The sequence below is a fragment of the Zingiber officinale genome, chromosome 4A (assembly GCF_018446385.1).
Source record: "Zingiber officinale cultivar Zhangliang chromosome 4A, Zo_v1.1, whole genome shotgun sequence".
In the NCBI taxonomy this organism is placed as follows: domain Eukaryota; kingdom Viridiplantae; phylum Streptophyta; class Magnoliopsida; order Zingiberales; family Zingiberaceae; genus Zingiber; species Zingiber officinale.
In genome coordinates this window covers 153,762,859-153,783,807 of record NC_055992.1, presented here as the reverse complement: position 1 = coordinate 153,783,807, position 20,949 = coordinate 153,762,859, and the positions used below count along the sequence as shown (strand labels likewise).

The following is a 20,949-nucleotide window of genomic DNA, read 5'->3' as shown; positions in this document are numbered from 1 at the left end:
AAGTCCAAAGTCTCTAACCCAACTCCCGGTCAACCGTGACCTGTTGGGTCTCCATGCCTAGCATTTAGCCACACCCGACCAACCTCGAACTAGCCTTTTAGCCTCCTCCATCAGCCTCGCGCCCCTCGGATATCTCCCCATCCTTCACGCATTGCCTTCATGAGCTTCCTTCGGCCTCATCCTAGTTGTCGGATTTTCCTTGCCAAGTTACACTAGGATTTATCTTGCCAAGACCACATGCTTGGACTTACACCATTTGCCAAGATCACACTTGGACTTTCCAATTGCCTGGCTCCTTGATAAGCACAAATATTGAATGTCACGAAAGAGCTTATCAAATTAACAATTTAATATTCACTGAACCCCTTAATTTCACAATAATGTTGTAGTTACGAGCCCATGATCGATCCGAGGAACCAACGGTAGAATATAATTTAGGATTGTCTTTTATTCCTATTTTTTGGGGGTTTCGATATAAAAATGGGGTTGGGGGTTTAAGCTTTAAATCTAAATCTAACAGAGGAAAAACACAGCAATTAAGAAATTAAGTTAAAGCAAGAGTGAAACATAACTATGTGCCAATGAACAAATCATTACGCATTGTCACACTACGTTGTGATAAATCCATCAACACACATCAAACTAAGGATGAAATTACGAGACTCAAATAAATCTGATCTAAAGCAAGATGTAAACCTAATTTAGCACTTTAACACTAAACAATTAACCAAGCACAAATAAAACTTAAACTAAGCTTCAACAAGGAAAGAAATGCTAACTACTTGCATAAAAATATAACGAAACATAAAAGTAATCTGTGCTAAGCTATAAAAACAATAACAAAATAAATTAAAATGTAAACCAATCCATTCTCACAATCATCTACCAAGCTACACACTCAAGCCGTCACACAAGAGTTCCAAAGTCGAAACCACCCAACTTTGGACCTCAATGGATCGTCTCAGCTGCGTATCAGCTCAAGGAAGGTTCAAAAACGCCGACGGACCACCCCCGACGAGCTGAAACAACCCTAAACCCAAGAAAATGCCGAAAATCTGGAAATCTGCCTCTGGATCTGATGGAAGGCTGTGGAACGCGGATGAACGTCGAGTGAAGCTCAAGAACACCGGAAGACCACCTCCAAGCGTCACTGAATGGAATCGGAGCGCAGATTTGGAAGACCACCTCCAAATCTGGCAAAAACAGAGAAGTCACCGTGAGCAGATTTCCGCCGGAGAGAACACTCTCCGATGGCTCCAGATGATCGGGATGACACCGCCGAGAAGCTCTCCACCGAGATTGAAGCTCGGGAAATTGATCGGAGAAGGAATGAGGCCGAAATCCGGATGATGCCGCGCCGCGGGACGAAGAATAGCGCAGGAGATTGACGAAGGCACTGTAGCACTGTAGCTTCTCTTTTGAATCAGATCTGGATCTGATCGGACGGCTGGAATTGATTTGGAGCTAAATCAACGGTGAAAGTTTGCCCAAAATCCGATCTGAAGGTACTGATCTTGCTCTAGGGTCTGGATCTACTCTTCCTTAAGTCGGATCAACCAGATCATCACTGGATGGCCAAGATCTGCCCTGTCTTCAATGAACGGTCCAGATTAATTCGGGCTGGATCAATGGCTAGATGAACTCAGATCTAGATCAAAACTTCTGGATCTTCATCAATGGCTCAGATCTGCTCCCCATTAGGTTGGATCAGCCAGATCTTCAACGGATGGTTCAAATCTCTCCTATTCTTGATAAACGACCCATAATACTTCAAAGCTTGATCTTCTCGTTTGAACTCCGATTCGAGCCCAATTTCGGTCCAAAAAGATCCAAATCCAAGATCCTTTGATGCCTACAAAATAAGAATCAAATATTAGCATCAAATAACACAAAAATATAATAATTTGTAATTAGGTCCAAAATAGATACAATGCACAAAATATGATGTAACCATGATTTAAACCTATAAAATCAACATCAAACCATGAATATATGAATCAAAATAATGCAATGAAATCATGGTTATCACTCCTCACCGGGACTTTCTCCTTTGCCAAGATCTCACTTGGACTTTCCAACTGCCTGACTCCTCACCAGGACTTTCCCATCGCCTGATTCCTCACCAGGACTTTCTCCTGCATAGCTTCTCACTAGGGCTTTCCAAATGCCTAACATCCAGTTAGGACTTTCTCAGTCAAGTCTTCTGTCAACCTTGACCTACTTGACTTGTATTCTCATCAACCTGGTCAACCCTTTGACCATCTCCATAACTGGACGATTGCTCCAGCAATCTCCTTATATTGTCAAACATCAAAACTCAAATCCCGACTCAAGCTTGACTCAATTCAAGCTTAATCAAACTGGTCAAACTTGACCTAGGGAAATTGCCCCAACATGCCATATTAGGGAAGTTCAATTCCCAAGCTGGCTAGCCAATGTTGTGTTAATCTCCAAGCCAGACAATAAATGGTGAGTCTGCATCGACTTCCACGATTTGAACAAGGCGTGCCTAAAAGACTTCTATCCATTACCCAGGATAGACTAGATGGTAGACTTAACGGCGGGTTGCAAGCTGATCTGCATGCTCGACACATACCAAGGGTATCACCAAGTGTCGCTCGCTCGAGAAGACCTGGAGAAGGTCATCTTCATTACGGCCGACAGAACGAACTGCTAGAACGTCATGCCATTCGGACTCAAGAATGTCGGAGCCACTTACTAGAGGTTGATGAACAAGGTGTTTCGACGACAGATCAACTGTAATATGGAGGTATACGTCAACGACATATTAACAAAATCCCTTCGAGCTGCTGACCTATGCGTAGATATCGAGGAGACATGCCAAACGCTGAGGGCTTATACAATAAAGTTGAACCCGAGCAAGTGTCTGTTCTGTAACGCTCGCCCTTCCCCTACTGATCGCAAGGGCGGCACTACGCGAACATACATACATGTCATTCATTGTAGCGGAAGAATTTAAAAATTCTGAACATACATGGAGAACAATATAATCATATAAACATATTAAACATGTGAGCATGCTTAGCATTCATGTGCGTACTTGATTTAATATTTAGTCACTGAAACATAACATAAAATTCAAGCATAGTTTAGTTACCTTAACATTCAAGCATGATAAAAAGGTTCTTAGCAATTCTTTAACTAAACCAAGTGCCTATTAGTTCAAAATTCATGAAAATAATAAAAAGAGATAGTCAAGTAGCAAACATTAAAAGCATCAAGTAGGAAAACAAGTTAACATGCAGAACTTAGAATATGCATAAGTCTTAAAACACAAAATAGATCTCTTCCACCATGTCACTGCCACACACATCTTTCGCCCTCCTGCTGCTCTCTTTAGTTTAGTCATTCTTTACCCTTGTCTGCAGTACAAGGAAAGTAAAACTATAAGCACATAGGCTTAGTAAGATCATTTTCTACTCACAAAAGTCATAAATCATGAATTAAACATGGAGTAGTGATATATTCATTTAACCAACACCTAGATTTAACATTTCTTGCTAGCATAAAGTAGTGTCATACTCATTTGGGCAAATCAAAAACATAGCATATGAGAGCATAAGCATAAGGTAGTAGCATGTTCATCTAGGTATCATAGACATATCTCAAGTGAGCATCTTCCTAAAGCAAAATAATCATATAGCATGAAATAAGTATATGCAAGATGTTCTTTTGAAAACATATATCATAAGCATATAGCATGAAATAAGTATATGCAAGATGTTCTTTTGAAAACATATATCATAATCATATAGCATGAAATAAGTATATGCAAGATGTTCTTTTGAAAACATATATCATATAGGTACTTAAACATAAATCTCAACATGAGGGCCCGACATTGTACCACATACATGAATTGCACGCATCCTAATTAAATCCGAGGTAGCTAATCTCGAAGCTACTAGGAACTAGACCCGTACTTCGACCTAGGGGCAACTTAGGAGCTCATCCCATGGACTATTCTGTTAGAGTGTATACTAAAAGCCTAGCTTTTGTATAAACATTTATTTAGAAATAAAGAATCACAATGGTCAAAAACCTACATTTATTTGTTAAGTGTGGTTGTTCAATTAATTTATATTATAAATAACATGGTGTTTGGTGTCACACACAAAAGATCATGTTATCAGTTCTTTATAAATTATAAACAGTTGCTCACGACTAAGATGGAAAGGAACAAACCATCGGAATAGTCGTAGTGTAATTAGATATTAGTTTATCTTGACTAATAAATTACACTAGTACACTCTAAGTGTATTGAGTAGGACCATTTTAGGTAAGTTCTTTTTATACTGACTTGATAAAAGAACTAGACCTTAGTTATTATGAAAGTGTGCGTTCTTAATCCTAATATAATAACAAACACATATATTTAGTATTTATTTCTTTGACTTATCAATGAGTGAGATTTAGCTCGATAAATCAATAAGCCCGATAAATTAGAAAATAATATTACTTATAGTGTGTGTTGTTGATTATAGAAGGAAACTGTGTCCTAGTAATCTAGGTTGAGAATGTCCCCAAGAGGAGCTCATAAGGATTGTCATGTTAAACCCTGCAGGTGGACTTAGTCCGACATGACGATGAGGTTGAGTGGTTCTACTCTTGAACAAAGATATTAATTAAGTGAGTTGTCAGTAACTCATTTAATTAGTGGACATTCGACATCTTAAACACAGGGAGACTAACACACTCATAATAAGAAGGAGCCCAAAATATAATTTGGGATTGGTGCGGTAGTTCAATAATAGTTCTTTAGTGGAATGAATTATTATTGATGAAATTAAGTTATGTGTTCGGGGCGAACACGGGATGCTTAATTTCATCGAGAGACCAAAACTAATTCCTCCTCTCGGTCCCTATCGTAGCCTCTTAATTATAGAGTACTATACCCACATATACCCACCTTCTTACCCATCCTATAGGGGCCGACCAAGCTAGCTTGGAGTTCAAGCTAGGGTCGGCCAAAGGCATGGTTCATGGGTTCATGAGGTGGCCGGCCCTAGCTTGAACCCAAGCTTAGGTGGTCGGCCCTATTAAAATAAAAAGGAATTTTATTTTTTAAAATTTTCTTATGTGGATTCCATGGTTTTAAAAGAGAGTTTAAAATTTAAATCTTTCCTTTTATAGCTTTCTACAAAAGATTAAGAAAAGATTTGAAATCTTTCCTTATTTGTAGATTAAAAAGTAGATTTTAATTTTGAGAAAACTTTCCTTTTTTAACCATGATCATGATTTAAAAGAGAGTTTAAAAATTAAATATTCTCTTTTATTAGTTTCTACAAAAGATTAAGAAAAGATTTGATATATTTCCTTATTTGTAGATTGAAAGGAGATTTTAACTTTCCTTTTTGGAAATCATCCACATGTTTAAAAGAAAGATTTTAATTTATAAATTTTCCTTTTTACAAACCACCATAAAGGGAAAAAATTATTAGAGAAATTTTTTATAAATTTTTGGAAACAAATTAGGAAGTTTTAATTCTTGTGTGAATTAAACTTTCCTTGATTGGGGATTAAAAGTGGCCAACCATTATAATTAAGAAAAGAAAATTGTTTTTAATTAAATAAATTTTCTTTTTCATGGCAAAGGAATTAAGGAAGTTTTTATTAAAATTTCCTTATTTGCTAAGACCAAGGAATATAAAAGAGGGGGTAGAGGTGTCTTCATGGTAAACAACTCTATTCTTTTTCTTCCTCCCTCTCTTCCTTGGTGGTGTGGCCGACCCCTCTTTTTCTCTCCTCTCCTTATTGTGGCCGAAACTTCTTCATTGGTGTAGTTCTCTTGGTGGCCGGATCAAGCAAGGAGAAGAAGGAGAGAAAGGAAGCCTAGTCTCTAGCATCCCTTGGGCATTGGTGGTGGCCGAACCTATCCATCAAAAAGGACTCTTGGTGGCCGAAACCTAGAAGGAAGAAGAAGGTGCTTGGTGGTTCTCATCTCAGAAGATCGTTGCTCACACAACGTCCGAGGTTAGAAGAGGAATACGGTAGAAGATCAAGAGGTCATTAAAGTTCACAAAGAAAGGTATTACTAGTATTTATTTTCCGCATCATGCTAGTTTATTTTTCTTTGTATGAATTCCAAACACAAGAGGTATTAGATCTAGTTTTTCGAATTTATTTTTCGAGTTTGTGTTTTCTTTGTTTTTCGAATTTGTGATTCGATTGCTCTTTTTGGTTAACTTAGAGTTATTTAAGGAAATTAAATATTAGCTTTCCGTAAAAGGCTTTGTCTAGGCGATGGTGGTTGCTCCCATATCCAAGAAGATCATGTGCCTCGCCATGCAGTCCTGGAAGCCAATTTTGAAAATTAATATTTAATGGAATTAATAACATAGGTGGATTTGAATCAATAGTGTTAAGTTCCGCTTGCGATTCAAATCTAAACCAATAAGAACAGATAAGTTAAATTTGGAATCAATGATGTTAAGTTCCGTCTGCGATTCCTAATTTAACTTCTAAAGAACACAATAGGTTATTTAAGGAAAGGTTCGACACTTGTACAAAAATTTTTTGTACAGCGGAACCGGTACGATTTTCCTAGGACTAACCAACACATTCTTAGGGTTCGGTACAAATCATACAAAAGTAAAATAGCATATCATGTTTCTTGTCATATCATGAAGAGTGCTCTTAGTCCCAACTTATAAGGAAGCATCTCTTAGGCATTTCATCATACAAAAGTCTTGCATAAGCATAATATGGTGACATAAAGTTCGCATATCACATAGCATATCATGAAGAGTCATTATTATGCATAGTTGGGGTTTTGATCTTTCTACAAACCCTAACTCATATCTTGGCCGAAACTTGCATGGGACATGATCTTAAATCTTAAGCAACTTTAAACAAGGAAAGCATCCTACTAGCATTACATAATACATAGTATATCATGGGAGAAAACATAAGCAATTCTAGTTAGAGTTAAACTTCCCTAAGCCATTTCATTTCCTTCTTGGCCGAAACTTAGAAGACATGGTACTAGGTTTTTAAGCCACATTTAAGCATGGAACATAAAACTAATACCACATAATACATAGCATAACATGGGAGAAGTCCAGTTGGAGTTAAACTTCCCTAATCCATTCCATTTCCTTCTTGGCCGAAACTTACAAAAGCTATAGTCCTAGGTTTTTAAGCAACATAAAGCACGGAAACCTTAAACTAACATCATATAATGGATTACACACCATGAGGATTCATAAGCAAACATAGTTTAGGTTTTAAAACTTTCTCTAATCCTTTTTATTTTTTCTTGGCCGAAACCTAAAGGAGCATGGTTCTAAGCTTTTAAGCAACATAAAGCATGAAAACCTTAAACCAACATCATAAAATGGATTACACATCATGAGGAATCATAAGCAAGCATAGTTTAGATTTTAAAATTTTCTCTAATCCTTTTATTTCTTCTTGGCCGAAACCTAAAGGAGCATGGTTCTAAGTTTTTAAGCAACATAAAGCATGAAAACCTTAAACCAATATCATATAATGGATTACACACCATGAGGAATCATAGGCAAGCATAGTTTATGTTTTAAACTTTCTCTAATCCTTTTATTTCTTCTTGGCCGAAACCTAAAGGAGCATGGTTCTAAGTTTTTAAGCAACATAAAGCATGAAAACCTTAAACCAATATCATATAATGGATTACACACCATGAGGAATCATAGGCAAGCATAGTTTAGGTTTTAAACTTTCTCTAATCCTTTTATTTCTTCTTGGCCGAAACCTAAAGGAGCATGGTTCTAAGTTTTTAAGCAACATAAAGCATGAAAACCTTAAACCAATATCATATAATGGATTACACACCATGAGGAATCATAGGCAAGCATAGTTTAGGTTTTAAACTTTCTCTAATCCTTTTATTTCTTCTTGGTCGAAACCTAAAGGAGCATGGTTCTAAGTTTTTAAGCAACATAAAGCATGAAAACCTTAAACCAATATCATATAATAGATTACACACCATGAGGAATCATAGGCAAGCATAGTTTAGGTTTTAAACTTTCTCTAATCCTTTTATTTCTTCTTGGTCGAAACCTAAAGGAGCATGGTTCTAAGTTTTTAAGCAACATAAAACATGAAAACCTTAACCCAACATCATATAATGGATTACACACCATGAGGAATCATAAGCAAGCATAGTGTAGGTTTTAAACTTTCTCTAATCCTTTTATTTCTTCTTGGCCGAGACCTAAAGGAGCATGGTTCTAAGTTTTTAAGCAACATAAAGAAAAATAATGAGGAAACTACTTGTACTGCAGGTGAGGGGAATACTTACATCCTCTTACTTGATTTACTAAGAAAAGTACCCTTGGCGGAGGAGAAGAAGAAGACTTCCGCTTCTAGGACTCCCCTTTGTGTACCTTGCTTATGAGAAGGATTAGGCCTTAAGGACTCTTCCTTGTGTAGTTTTCTTAGGGAGAAACCTTAAGTTTGTTTTCGGAAATGGGAGAGGAGAAACTTAGGATTTCGGTGGAGGAAGAAGAAGGAGAAGAAGGAAGGAGAAAACCAATTTCCCTTGCCCTCTTATTCCTTTTTATTCTAAATGAAAGGAGAAGGAAGAATGAATTTTTATTTCCCTTATCTTTTTATTCCTATTTATTCTAAATAAAAGGAAGAAGGAAGAACACAACTTGTCATTCTCTTGCTTTCTCTCTTCATCCCTCTCACTTATTCTTGGTGAAAGAAGAAAAGTGTCCCCATACCTCCCCTACCTTTAACCACAAATTCCATTTCCTTTCTAACAATACTTCCTCTTGGCCTATTGGTTATTCCATACCACTTAAAGCTTGCCACTTGTTAAGAGGTTCAAGGTTCACACCGTGGCTATGCCTCTTTTTTGTTCTTCTTTTTTTTTTTTTTTTGTAGAAGGAACTCACATAAAACTCATTCTAATCATGCAAAAACTATATAAAATTACTAGAGACTTTATGGGTGTTACATATTCGGCGTGAAGAGTGACCACTTCCTGGATTACATCATCACCGAGCAGGGCATTGAAGCCAATCCAAGCAAAGTCAAAGCGTTACAAGACATGTCGCCGCCACTACAAGAAAACATGGCTTTAGAAACAGATTTTTGAAACAAAATTAAAATTTGTTTTAGATTTAAGTAAATTAGAGACTGATTTGCTACAAAATTACTAATTCGTTTCACTTTAATAAAATATAATATTTGAAAAGAAATTAGAGACGAAATTTAAGATGAATTTGAAACGAAACTCTAAATAAATATTTATAAACAAAAATAAATATAGATTATAAACAAAATTTGAAACCATATAATTTTGATTAAAAATTTTGTTTAAAATTTAATGAAAATATTAAGACAGAAATAAAAATCTGATTAAGATTTATATAAATCATAAATGGATTTGATACAAAAATTATTAATTTATTTCACTATAATAAAAAGATGAATTAATCGATAAAAAAATAAAAGTTTTATCAAGATTTCTATTAAAATAAATTGTTTAATCCAAATTAATTAATTAATTCATCAAACATAATTTAATTAGTCAATAAAAAATGATGATATTTGTTCCTTAGGTTTTTAATTAAACCTAGATTTTGTTTTTTCTTACCGTTCCTTAACCTGCCTCCCTATTCCCCGCCGCCTGCTGCCTTCCTTATTCCTTGGCGTGAGCCCTCCGCCGCCTGTCTCCTCACCACCACCTAGATCAATCCGATTAGACGAGGTAGCAATTTCCATCCTCTCCTACCTCCTTCCGACTTCCAAGCTCTCTTCCCGCAGAATCCTAGTCGCTTGTACACACGCCCCACCCCACCCTAATCCTTTTCCTTGCTTCAAGTCCACCCCTTACCACCGTCGACCTCTTTCCCATCTTCCTCCCCACATCAACCAAGCTACTAGTACAAGCTCATCTCCGATCGAGACCTCTTCACTTGGTCGTTTGAATTCAAGGTTTTGGGAGAGCTCTCGCACGCCAAAGTTCCTTTTTTTGGCTATTGTTTAGGTTTTTGGGTTGTTGAATGGAGATGGAGGATGCAACAGAGAGTTGCGACAGTTGGGATGTGGTGGATTTGGCTCGCATACATACTCGGCAGAAACTGCAACACTGTGTATAACCAGTTCCTTATCTACCACCATCTTTACTCTGATGTATGCGCCACCTTCACATTGCGTTGTTGCGGTTCCACGAAGTCACCACCTACACCGCAGGTGCCTGTGCTATTGCAGCCTATAGTCACATAAGTTTAGTATATGGAAGATTCCTATGAGTGATTCTTCTATAGAACTTCCTAAAGGTAAAACTGTACTAAATTTTTCGGTCTCCATTTTATCTCACTGCATTAGGAAGCATGCTTGATGGAAATTGTATAACTTTTTTTTGTTATCATTTTTTTTGGCTTGTCAGAGATTGGGGTAATGACTTTTTTTTGTTAAGTAAGAATTTCGTTAGACATAAAGTTGATATTTGTTCTTGTTCTTGATCGTGCTAATGGATTACCTATATCTAAGAATTTTGAGCATGTTATCCATTTAGAATTGCTAAAGTCAAATTCTATAACTATGCACCAAACTATTCATCTTTTTATTGACATATTTTCAATTAGAAAAAATTTCACAAAATTATTGTTCGAAGGATATGGATGCATTATGATACTGTAGGTCTGAAATAATTTTAGTATAGGTTTTTAAGGCTTGGAATAATTGTAGTATGATTATTAAATAAAATTTTTTAAGGGTATGGTGCAATATATAAGTTATAATTTAATAGTCATTCTCAAATCTTAATTTATTTCATATTTTTATTTTATATGACATCCACATTATTGCATAGAGGAGGTCAAGTGGATGATGATACTTATGCAAGAGCAATATGTAAGTCATAAATTATTTTATTTTATTTTACATTTTGGAATGATATGTTTTTTTTTTATCAAATGCACTAAATACTATGATTATTTAAGTAGCTACTTTTGATTCTAAAAAATTGATTATTTATGTTTTCTTTTTGCTTTTAGTTGTGACTATTCGATGTTCAAATTCCAATTCAAAAGTCTCTTTTGTATTTAATGTTTTTGCTGATGGGGTTTTTCAGGTTTTACTTAAAATGCAAGTAGCTTCTTTGAACTGATGTTGTTGATAAGATTGAGTTGTTCCTTAAGGTGATTAATAAGGTATTTGATAATATTCAGAATCATCTTTTAATCATTTACTTAGTACTATTTTCTTATATCTGTTATAGTTTAGTTTACTATTGTCACAAAATTATTTCTAAGTAGTGTTTAGAGTTCATTGTTTGTGGATTTTTTTTTAGCTTGTGTTTTAAATTAATCAATGTGCGATAAAAAAACTAGCAAGCCTCTTGTATTGTCTTGTATTCTATTTTGTTATTCACACTAACCTAATGTTCATAGTTTTGTGATCTTTATTATTTTAAAGACAAAATAGTCTTCATGAATAGATTTATTGATTCTTAGCATTGCCACCTAACTATGAACTAATCAGTGGATTAACAATGATGTTAATTATGGCTTTTGTATAATCTCAATTTATTTGTATTGAAAATTTGGGATTGTAAGATTTACTGATTTTATATTTTAATTTGTTAGATTGTCTCAACAAACTTAGTTGGTTTGTTACTTTCTACAAGAGAAACAATTCATCTCATGGAGTTCAAAGACATGCTACTAGCAAGAGGATGGAGGAAGAAATTATTGAATGAATAAATTTGGAGCTCGTTATCACAAAAAGTAGGAAAGGGAGGAAAAGCCTATCAAGGAAGGTAGACAAAGAGAAGAAAATCTCAAGAAGATGATTCGTAAAATGATTCAAAAGGTAGAATATACAAATCAATTTTATCTAGGAGGATCTGGTCCCATGGGCATCATGATCGACAATGTAAAAATTAAATTGCTTATAGTGAGATTTAAAAATCTATACAGTTACTTATTGTTTGAGTATTAATTCAATTTGCTTGGATGATGTAAATTTTTTATTTATCAATGTTAGTTGTATGATGTTCTTAGATTTAAAAATTAGTTTTTTAATATTTTTAATTAAAAATACATTTAAAAAATAAAATTATATATGGATTTACATAATTAAATTTATAAATTGATTAAAATTACATTTGACATGTTATTTAAGACGGATTTAAAACAAAATTTAGAGATGAAATTTATATTTTAAACTAATTTCATTGGTCAATTTAAAACAGATTTATAAATGATTTTCTAATCGGTTTCTAAATTAGAGATGGAATAATTTCGTCTCCTGAATTAGCAACGAGACTTTCAATAACGGATTTTAGAGACGGAATATTCTGTCTCAAACTTTCTTTAGAAACAGAAAAATAACTTTTAGAGACGAATTTTTTCGTCTCTGAAGCCCTGTTTTCTTGTAGTGTGCCTCGAAACTTGAAGGAAGCTTAACGGCTGACCGGTTGGATCACGGCGCTGTCCAGATTCATATCCAAGTCGTCTGACTGGAGTCTACCATTCTTCAAAGTGCTTCCCCGAGCTATGAAATTCCAGTGGGACGCCGAATGCGATCGGACATTGGAAGAGCTTAAGAAATATTTTAACCCCTTGTCTATATTATCCAAGCTAATTGTTGGTGAGCTGCTCTGGATCTATTTATCATCCAACAAGTATGTGGTTGGGTCAGCTCTAGTTAGACAGAACGGCCAAGAGCAACAGTCTATATACTTTTTAAGCCATATATTGAAGGATGCAGAGTCTCGCTGCACTGGTCTGGAAAAATTATCTTATGCTTTGATTCTCGCCGCTCGGAGGCTTTGTCCATATTTCTTCACACACTCAATCATCATGCTGACTAACAGATCCTTGGGGCGGGTCCTTCTCAACCCCGAGGCATCAGGAAGACTGATCAAATGGACGATCAACCTTAGCGAATTCGACATACAATATCAATCCCAAGCGGCAATCAAGACTCAGGACTTGGCGAATTTCGTCATAGAGGTCTAAAATGTCAAGCCGGAGGTAACATGGAAGATATATGTTGACAGCTCATCCACTCGGCAAGGTAGCAGAATCGACATATTACTCATCTCACCACGGGAAGACCGGATTTAGCTTTCCATTCAGCTTGACTACCACGCCACCAATAATGAAGCAGAGTATGAGGCATTGATAGCCGACCTACAGGCAACCCGACATGTGGGAGCCGTTAAAGTTCTCATCCACTCGGACTCTCAGTTAGTCACTCAACAGCTATCCGGGACGTTCGAGATAAGCAATGCCCGACTCAGGCTCTATGCGGAGGCATTCGAAAAGCTGAAGACAAACTTTCAGGAGGTCATTATACAAAAGATTCTCTGATCGGAGAACCAAGCGGCAGATGAGTTGGAAAAATTAGTCAGTTTGTTATCACCGATCATCATAGAGCAGCCGATCGAACATGTCTCACTCGTGGCACATATTGATTGAATGGAAGGAATGACCTTCCCGAACGATTGGGGGGAGACTCTGACAGAGTTTCTGCGGTCCGGAATTATCCCTGCCGATCAGGAAGAAGCTCGCTTGCTGAAGAAGAGGGTCGGACGATTCACTTTGGTCGGGGACCAACTTTATAAGAGAGCTTTCTCCAGGTCCCTACTCAAATGCGTCAGATCGGAAGATGTCGAATACATTCTGCGGGAGGTGCACCAAGGTTCCTACGGAGGCCATCCGAGCGGCTGTGCATTAGCTTGAAAGATACTCATAGCTGGATATTTTTGGTCGACCCTCCAAGAAGATATCACTCGAACGGTGGCCACCTGCTTTTCTTGCCAAAAGTATCACAACCTTTCGCACCGACCGACTAAGAAAATGAAGGCGTCCACAGTATCTTGCCCGCTCAACCAATGAGGCATGGATATCATTGGGTTATTCCCCATGGTGATAGGTCAGCGGAGATTTCTGCTCGTCGCGGTGGACTACTTCTCGAAGTGGGTGGAAGCAGAGCTGCTTGCAAGAATAACTGAGCATATGATCATTAAGTTCATTTGGCAGAGCATCATATGCCGGTTCGGCATCCCATGCCGACTCATATCAGACAATGGGAGACAATTCGCCAGTTAAGGGCTTAGAGAATGGTGCGAGGGCTATGACATCCAACAAGCCTTCACCTCTGTCGCCTACCCCCAGCGCAACGAACAAGCAGAAGTCGACAATCGAGAAATCCTCAGAGTTCTACGCACTCGACTCGACCACGTCGGAGGTAGCTGGGTCGTTGAGCTCCCCAGTGTGTTGTGGGCCCTTCGCATAACCCTGATGGAGGGGACCGGTGTAACCCCCTTCCACTTGGTATACAACGGCGAAGCAGTCGTCGTTGTAGAGGTCGGGGTAGAATCCGATCGGGTATAGTACTACGATGAAAGAAACGTCGAACGGAGGCTCATGGAGCTCGACTTGGTGGACAAAACGCGGGCTAAAGCAGCTGTTCGGCTAACGACGTACCGACAATGAATAAAGCAGAACTACAATCAGAGGGTGATCCCAAGATCCTTCCAGGTCAGCGATCTCGTTTGAAAGAAGGTGAAGCTGGTCGGTGACATCACCAAGATCGAAGCCCCATGGACGGGACCTTTCAAGTTCATGCAAAAGTGTCGGTCAAGTGCCTACTACTTGGAGGATGAGGGGGGAAGGCAGCTTGAGAGGCCGTGGAGCATGAATCATCTCCAACCCTACAGGGTCGGATGAGAGGTGTGCGAGCGAATACATGTATTTTTGTATGTTTCTTGAACGCAGAGAAAATATGAATAAAAGTGAAGAATGTCACTCTTGAGATGCATCTTCCTCAACGGTCGAGCGACGACCTTAAACCCTGGTCTACATCAACGGTCGAGCGGCGACTTTAAACACTCGTCTTCCCCAACGGTCGAGCGGCGACCTTAAATCTTGGTCTACATCAACGGTCGAGCGACGACCTTAAACCCTCGTCTTCCCCAATGGTCGAGCGGCGACCTTAAACCCTGGTTTACATCAACGGTCGAGCTGCAACCTTAAACCCTCGTCTTCCCCAACAGTCGAGTGGCGATCTTAAACCCTGGTCTACATCAATGGTCGAGCGGTGACCTTAAACCCCCGTTTCCCCAACGGTCGAGCGACGACCTTAAACCCTGGTCTACATCAATGGTCAAGTAGCAACCTTAAACCCTCGTCTCCCCAACGGTCGGGCGACGACCTTAAACCCTAGTCTTCATCAACAGTCGAGCGGCGACCTTAAACCCTCATCTTCCCCAACGGTCGAGCGGCGACCTTAAACCCTCATCTTCAACAACGGTCAAGCGACGACCTTAAACCCTAGTATTCATCAATGGTTGAGCGGCGACCTTAAACCCTAGTCTTCGCCCAATCTTCATCAACGGTCAAGCGGCGACCTTAAACCCTGTCTTCACCAATCGTCGAGCGGCAACTTTAAATCCTCGTCTCGATAAGTGGTCAAGCGACGATCTTATAACTAAAAAATGATGAACGACCGACCACGAAATATAGTGACCGTTCAGGACTACTCTTCAAAATACTTCCATCACCAATCAGAAGGTCATAGAATCATAATGAGCAACTCTAAAAACAAAATGGATTGATCGGCTGGATAAACTAGTCATTGTTGATCGGAGGAGTCATGAGGCCACAAGTTTATGCAATGTTCGAAAGACGAGTTGAAAAAATAAATACTAGAAGAAGATAAAGCTTAGACAAACGAACAAGCATTCATTGAAACTTCAAAATTTTACAAAGGCAGAACTCTCAACCTCACTCAAGGTAATCTAAGGCATCATCGGGTAGCGATTCAGTCAGCTTGTCCCGAATGATGACCTTGCTCGATAAAGCAGCAGAGATGGAGCCGCCTGCCTGAAGTTGGCCGAACGCCCCTTCGATTGCCAGGTCGAACAGGCGAAGTGCTTGGTCGGCGACCTTGTCATTGAAAGCATCCGAGCGAATGTAGTTCCTCTTCATAGCCTCAATCGGCTAGGCTTAGCATCTTGATAAGTTTTCAAGGTCGCTCGAGAGGCCTCCAGCTCATCCTTCGCGATGGCCAGTGTTGGACCCCGTGGTAGTTTTGATGTGATCAACCAAGTTGGTTAGGTTCTACTTTATGTTTGATCCATGTGTCTGAGTGTGCAGGAGCTTAGGAGCGTAGGAAGTCGAGCGGAAGACGCAGGTAGCGAGAAGGAAGGCACGGGAACGGAGCTGACGGGCTCGGTGCGTCCGAAGGACGAGAGAGCTGCGAAAGAGTACACCGGTGGGCGAGAAGAACGTGCGTGGCGTTCAAGGGATGTTAAGCTGGGGAGGAAGGCTGCTCGAGGAAAATGCCGGAAATTGGGTTCGGTTGAGCCCTATTTCGGTTGGTCGCAATCACCCAATCAATCGGAGCTTCGGAAGGAGAAAGGAAGCCAAAAGGAGCTGAAGAAGCTATCCAGAGGCGTCTCAGACCAATGCTGAAGGCGCCTCAGCTGCCTCCACTGTTTGAGGCGCCTCAGATAACTTGGAGGCGCCTCAGACCCAGTCCGAGGCGCCTCCAAGGTTGTTTGAGGTGCCTCGGACTCAGCCAAAGTGTTGTTTGCAACCAAATAGAGTTTTATCTGGTCAAACCTTATGGAGGCGCCTTGAACCCTCTTGGAGGCGCCTTCAACACTTGGGATAGAGTTTCCAGGAGTTATATAAAGGCTCTTGGAGCTAGGAAATAATCATTCAACTCGGTGATCAATTCCTAGCAACTTATAAGCGTTCTTAGTGTGTAAAAAAGGTTTCTCCGCCTACAGTGAATGAGATTTTTCTAGTAGAGCTGTTCGACTGCCTTGGATTAACAACCCCCTGGATTGTAACCAAGTTAAACTTCTGGTCTTCTTTTATTCTGCTATTTTAGATTTTATTGTTGCTATTTATTTTGAGTTGAAAGCCTTAAGGAGGGTATAGTTTTAATTTTCAGGCAATTCACCCCCCTCTTGCCGGCCTCCGCTGCACCTACAGCCAGCTCATCATTTTTTTACGGAGAGTTGGTCTCGAAGGGCAGTTTCTTCGGCCGACCGGCTTTTCCGTTCAGCAAGCAGAAAATCTTCGATTTCTTTGAATTTTTTAGCGAGGGCCCGGACCTCTTTATTCTTCAGGTCCAGGTCTTCGATGACCTAGAGTTTTCTCGCATTAGCCGATTCGATCTTGGCATTAAAAGTGGTGACTTGCTTGTTAAGCCGAGCCAGTAGAGAGGCCTGCTCTGCGCTCTTTCCTTGCTCGGTGTCGAGCAGCTCGGTGCTCTTCGCTAGATCAACCCTTAGTTTATCCACCTCAGCATTCGTCTGCTCCTAAGAGGCGGAGGATTGGTCGCTTGACGCCTTCAGCTTCTTGACTTCCTCCTCCAGAAAGGTAAGCCTTTGGCACATAGTCAGACTCTCTACCTAATACTGTGAATAACCAGGAATGTATAAGCGCCGGCTGGGGATAAATTGAGAAAATACAATAAAACACAACACTTAGCCCAGTGGACATCTGGGTGTGGCTGTCCGCAAGCGCCCCCGGAGGCATCATCACTGCACGAACTCGGGCGTTAGCCTATATTTATGCGAGCGACCCCTGAATAATTATTTGATGCTCGGGGACTTGGGATTCAGCGCTAACCGACTCGCATCATTCCTCAGTCGGCAGATGAAGAATCGCCGTTATATGGCGTTGGCCGCTGGGGGCTGATTGGGCAGAGGTCGCTTGGCTGGACGACCAGGATGAGGACGTCGGATGGATGCAAGATTTTTTGACCTCCGATGGTGGTGGCATGAAGACCACTGGAGGCACGCAGAGAGTCCCTTGCGGCAAACCGGATAGCGAGGGTGTCCGATCAGACGATGTGAGGGGTCGTAGTTTCTTGAACTGGAGCGAGGGTCGAAGTTTCAACCCGTTCGACGGACCACACCACCGAGGATGCGGAGCGTGATGAAGGTGTTGGTGCAATTTCCAGTAGGTCAAGGTTGACTTAGTTGACCAAGCGTAAACCTTGGTCATGGTTTCGATGTTTGACAATACAGAAAGACATGTAGACATGGACAATGCAGGTACAGTTGTCCATGCGGAGAGATACTGATCAGGGTCTGATCAGGTTGGATGAAGAAGAGTCAAGTAGGTCAAGGTTGACCGGATACTTGACTGGGAAGTCCTAACTGGGATGTTAGGCAATTCGGAAAGTCCTGGTGAGTGAAACCAGGCAGTTCGGAAAGTCCTGGTGAGTGAAGCCAGGCAGTTCGGAAAGTCCTAGTGAGTGAAGCTAGGTGAAAGTCCTGGTGAGTGAAGCCAGGCAGTGGGAAAGTCCTGGTGAGTGAAGCCGGGCAGATTGAAAATCCTGGTGAGTGAAGCCAGGTGAAAATCCTAGTGAGTGAAGCTAGGTGAAAGTCCTGGTGAGTGAAGTCGGGCAAGGAAAAATCCAGATTGATCAAGGATGATCGGACATCTGGTGTTGAGAAGGTCAAGTAGGTCAAGGGAGTAACCGGATACTTGACACAAAGAGAAAAGTCCAAGTGGGTCAAAGGGATTGACCGGACACTTGGTGGGGAGTCTTAGCAGGTCAAGGGAGTGACCGGATGTTGGTGAGGGGGACTTGGGACTTGGTTTGGGCAAAAATCAAGCTCTGGATCGATCAGTGGATTGATCCAGTGATACACTGGGTATCTGGATCGGTCTGGTGACCGATCAGTAACCAAACAGAAGCATCAGTCTGCAGACCGATCAGGAAACAACGATCAGAAGGCAAGAAGTTCGGGAGAAAAAGGAAGGGACATGCATGCTGATCGGTCCCTGGACCGATCAGAGGAAGCTCTTATCGGTCCCCAGGACTGGTCAGGGTCTTCCTGGACCGATCAGGATATGTCCTGATCGGTCCAGGTATATCCGTTGAGATTCAACGGCTATCTCCGTCTTTTTCGCTGTCTTCTTTGCAGTGCAGGTTATAAAAGGAGATCGAGGGCTTCTACAGAACCGCTGCTTCCTCTTCTTCCTACTGACTACTGAAGTATTTTCTGCTTGAGCTTTGTTGAGCTCTTCTTCGCTGAAGCTTCGCGTGAGCTTCCCTCGGCTGGGACTTCAACTGGACAGTTGGTGCTGTGGTTGGATTCCCGTGAAGTTGCTGCTTCATCCAGTCGACAAGAAGGCAAGCTAGGGTTATTACATTTTTGTATTGTACTTAGTTTCCTGTTGTATTCTTGTACTCCTGTTTATCTTGCTGTTGCAAGACATTGTGGCGAGGTTTCTCCACCCAGAAGGAGTGATTATTAGATGAGTTTCCGGGGTCTCATCCACCGATGGATTGATAGGCTTCGTCCACCTTACGGACACGCCGAGGAGTAGGAGTATATCTCCGAACCTCATTACATCGACGCGTGTTGAGGTTTGATTTCTCCGCTTTCGTTTCTATTATTTTTATTTCCGCTGCGCTAACCTTGATTTGTAGAAAGAAACGAAGATTTGGGGTCGGCTATTCACACCCCCCTCTCTAGCCGCGTCCATCGATCCTAACAAGTGGTATCAGAGCGAGGTCACTCTTCGTTGGATCAACACCCGGGGGAGCACGAGCTAGAGAATGGAGTTATTTGGAGAAGACGTCACAATTCCACCTTTCTACGATCGCGACGACTTCGCGTTTTGGAAGGTAAGAATGAAGTACTTTCTTATGACTAACCTTGAAAATTGAAGTTGTGTTCAATTAGGTTTCAAGCCTCCGATGGACAAGAAAGGAGAAACCCTAGAGAAGAAGGAGTTGACCAAGGAACAAGTCCACCAATCTCTAGTCAACGATGAGGTATTGAAAATTTTTGAATTTTCTTTACCTAATGATGTTTTGTGTAGGATAGGTGGATATAACGATGCCAAGGAATTGTGGAACAACTTGGCAAAGTTCCATGAGGAGAACTCCACTTCAAGTCATGAAGAGGAGTCAAGTGAGCCAAGGAGTTCACATCATGGAGGGATGGATTTAGAAGTTGAGGGCTACTCAACATCTAAAGAAGAAGAGGAGGAGAGCTCCTCTTCAAGTTCGGAGCAAGGAGAAGAAGCTTCTACCTCCGGAAGGGATGAAAGAGAGAGCTTACATCCCACCTCAACCCTAGGTAACTCAAGCAATTTAAGTTCTAGTAAATTGCATATATTATGCTTTGAGTGTAGGGAACTTGGACATTACAAGAGTAAATGTCCAAAGAAGGTTAGGAAGACTCCACCGGCACCAAAGATCAAGGAAGTCGGAGTCCCGATACGCAAGAGCAAGGAGCACGTGGTGTGCTTCCAATGCAAGCGAAGGGGACATTATCGGAGTCAATGTCCGAGGGGGAGGCAACCTCACAAGGACAAGAAGACGAGCACATCGATAGGGGGAGCTAAGGCAAACCCTAAGGTAATCTCTAAGGCACATTATTGCAATAATAATAAGACACATGCTAGTAGCCTTATTGCTATTGTTAATAATGGTAAGCATGATAACATTAGAAATCGATACACATGCTTAGGTGCCAAACATGTGAGCCTAGATAAGGATAACACTAGGAAAGTCAATCCTAGAATTAACCCATCTAAGGCTAAGGAAAACCTAGGTAGGAATCCCAAATCAACTAGACACATGCCTAGGAATGCCTCAAAGAAAAATGACAAATCAAGTCTTGAGGTATTAAAGAAGGAAAATCAAGTCTTGAGGTCAAGACTTGACATGTTAGAAAAGACTCTTAAAAATTTGGAAAAGTCAAATATAGGGTATAAGGGGCAAAAACTAAAGCCCAAGGACATGAAAGGTTTGGGTCACAAACCTAAGTCCCAAGTGGTCAAGCCGACTTATCATAATGTTCCATTCGATTATGGAACAAACCCTAGGGCTAGGAAGAACAACACCAAAGTCACAAGGGGAGTCACCCCTAGAGTTGATCTTGATGAGTCCCAAATGACCAAGGCTTCAAAGCCTAGGAGGGTCATTAGGAGGGTTGCTAAG

General features: G+C 40.4%; 1 long non-coding RNA gene across 3 annotated transcripts; it reads left to right on the top strand.

Annotated features, from left to right (window-relative positions):
• The first annotated feature begins 9,594 nt into the window (after positions 1-9,594).
• Positions 9,595-11,982, top strand: LOC121971751. Of its 3 annotated transcripts, XR_006109215.1 has the most exons (4): positions 9,595-10,292; positions 10,829-10,869; positions 11,090-11,168; positions 11,604-11,982. It is a non-coding gene; the product is annotated as an uncharacterized LOC121971751 (long non-coding RNA). The 3 variants fall into 3 exon arrangements; XR_006109213.1 differs by lacking the exon at positions 10,829-10,869; XR_006109214.1 differs by lacking the exons at positions 10,829-10,869; positions 11,090-11,168.
• The last annotated feature ends 8,967 nt before the right edge of the window (positions 11,983-20,949 follow it).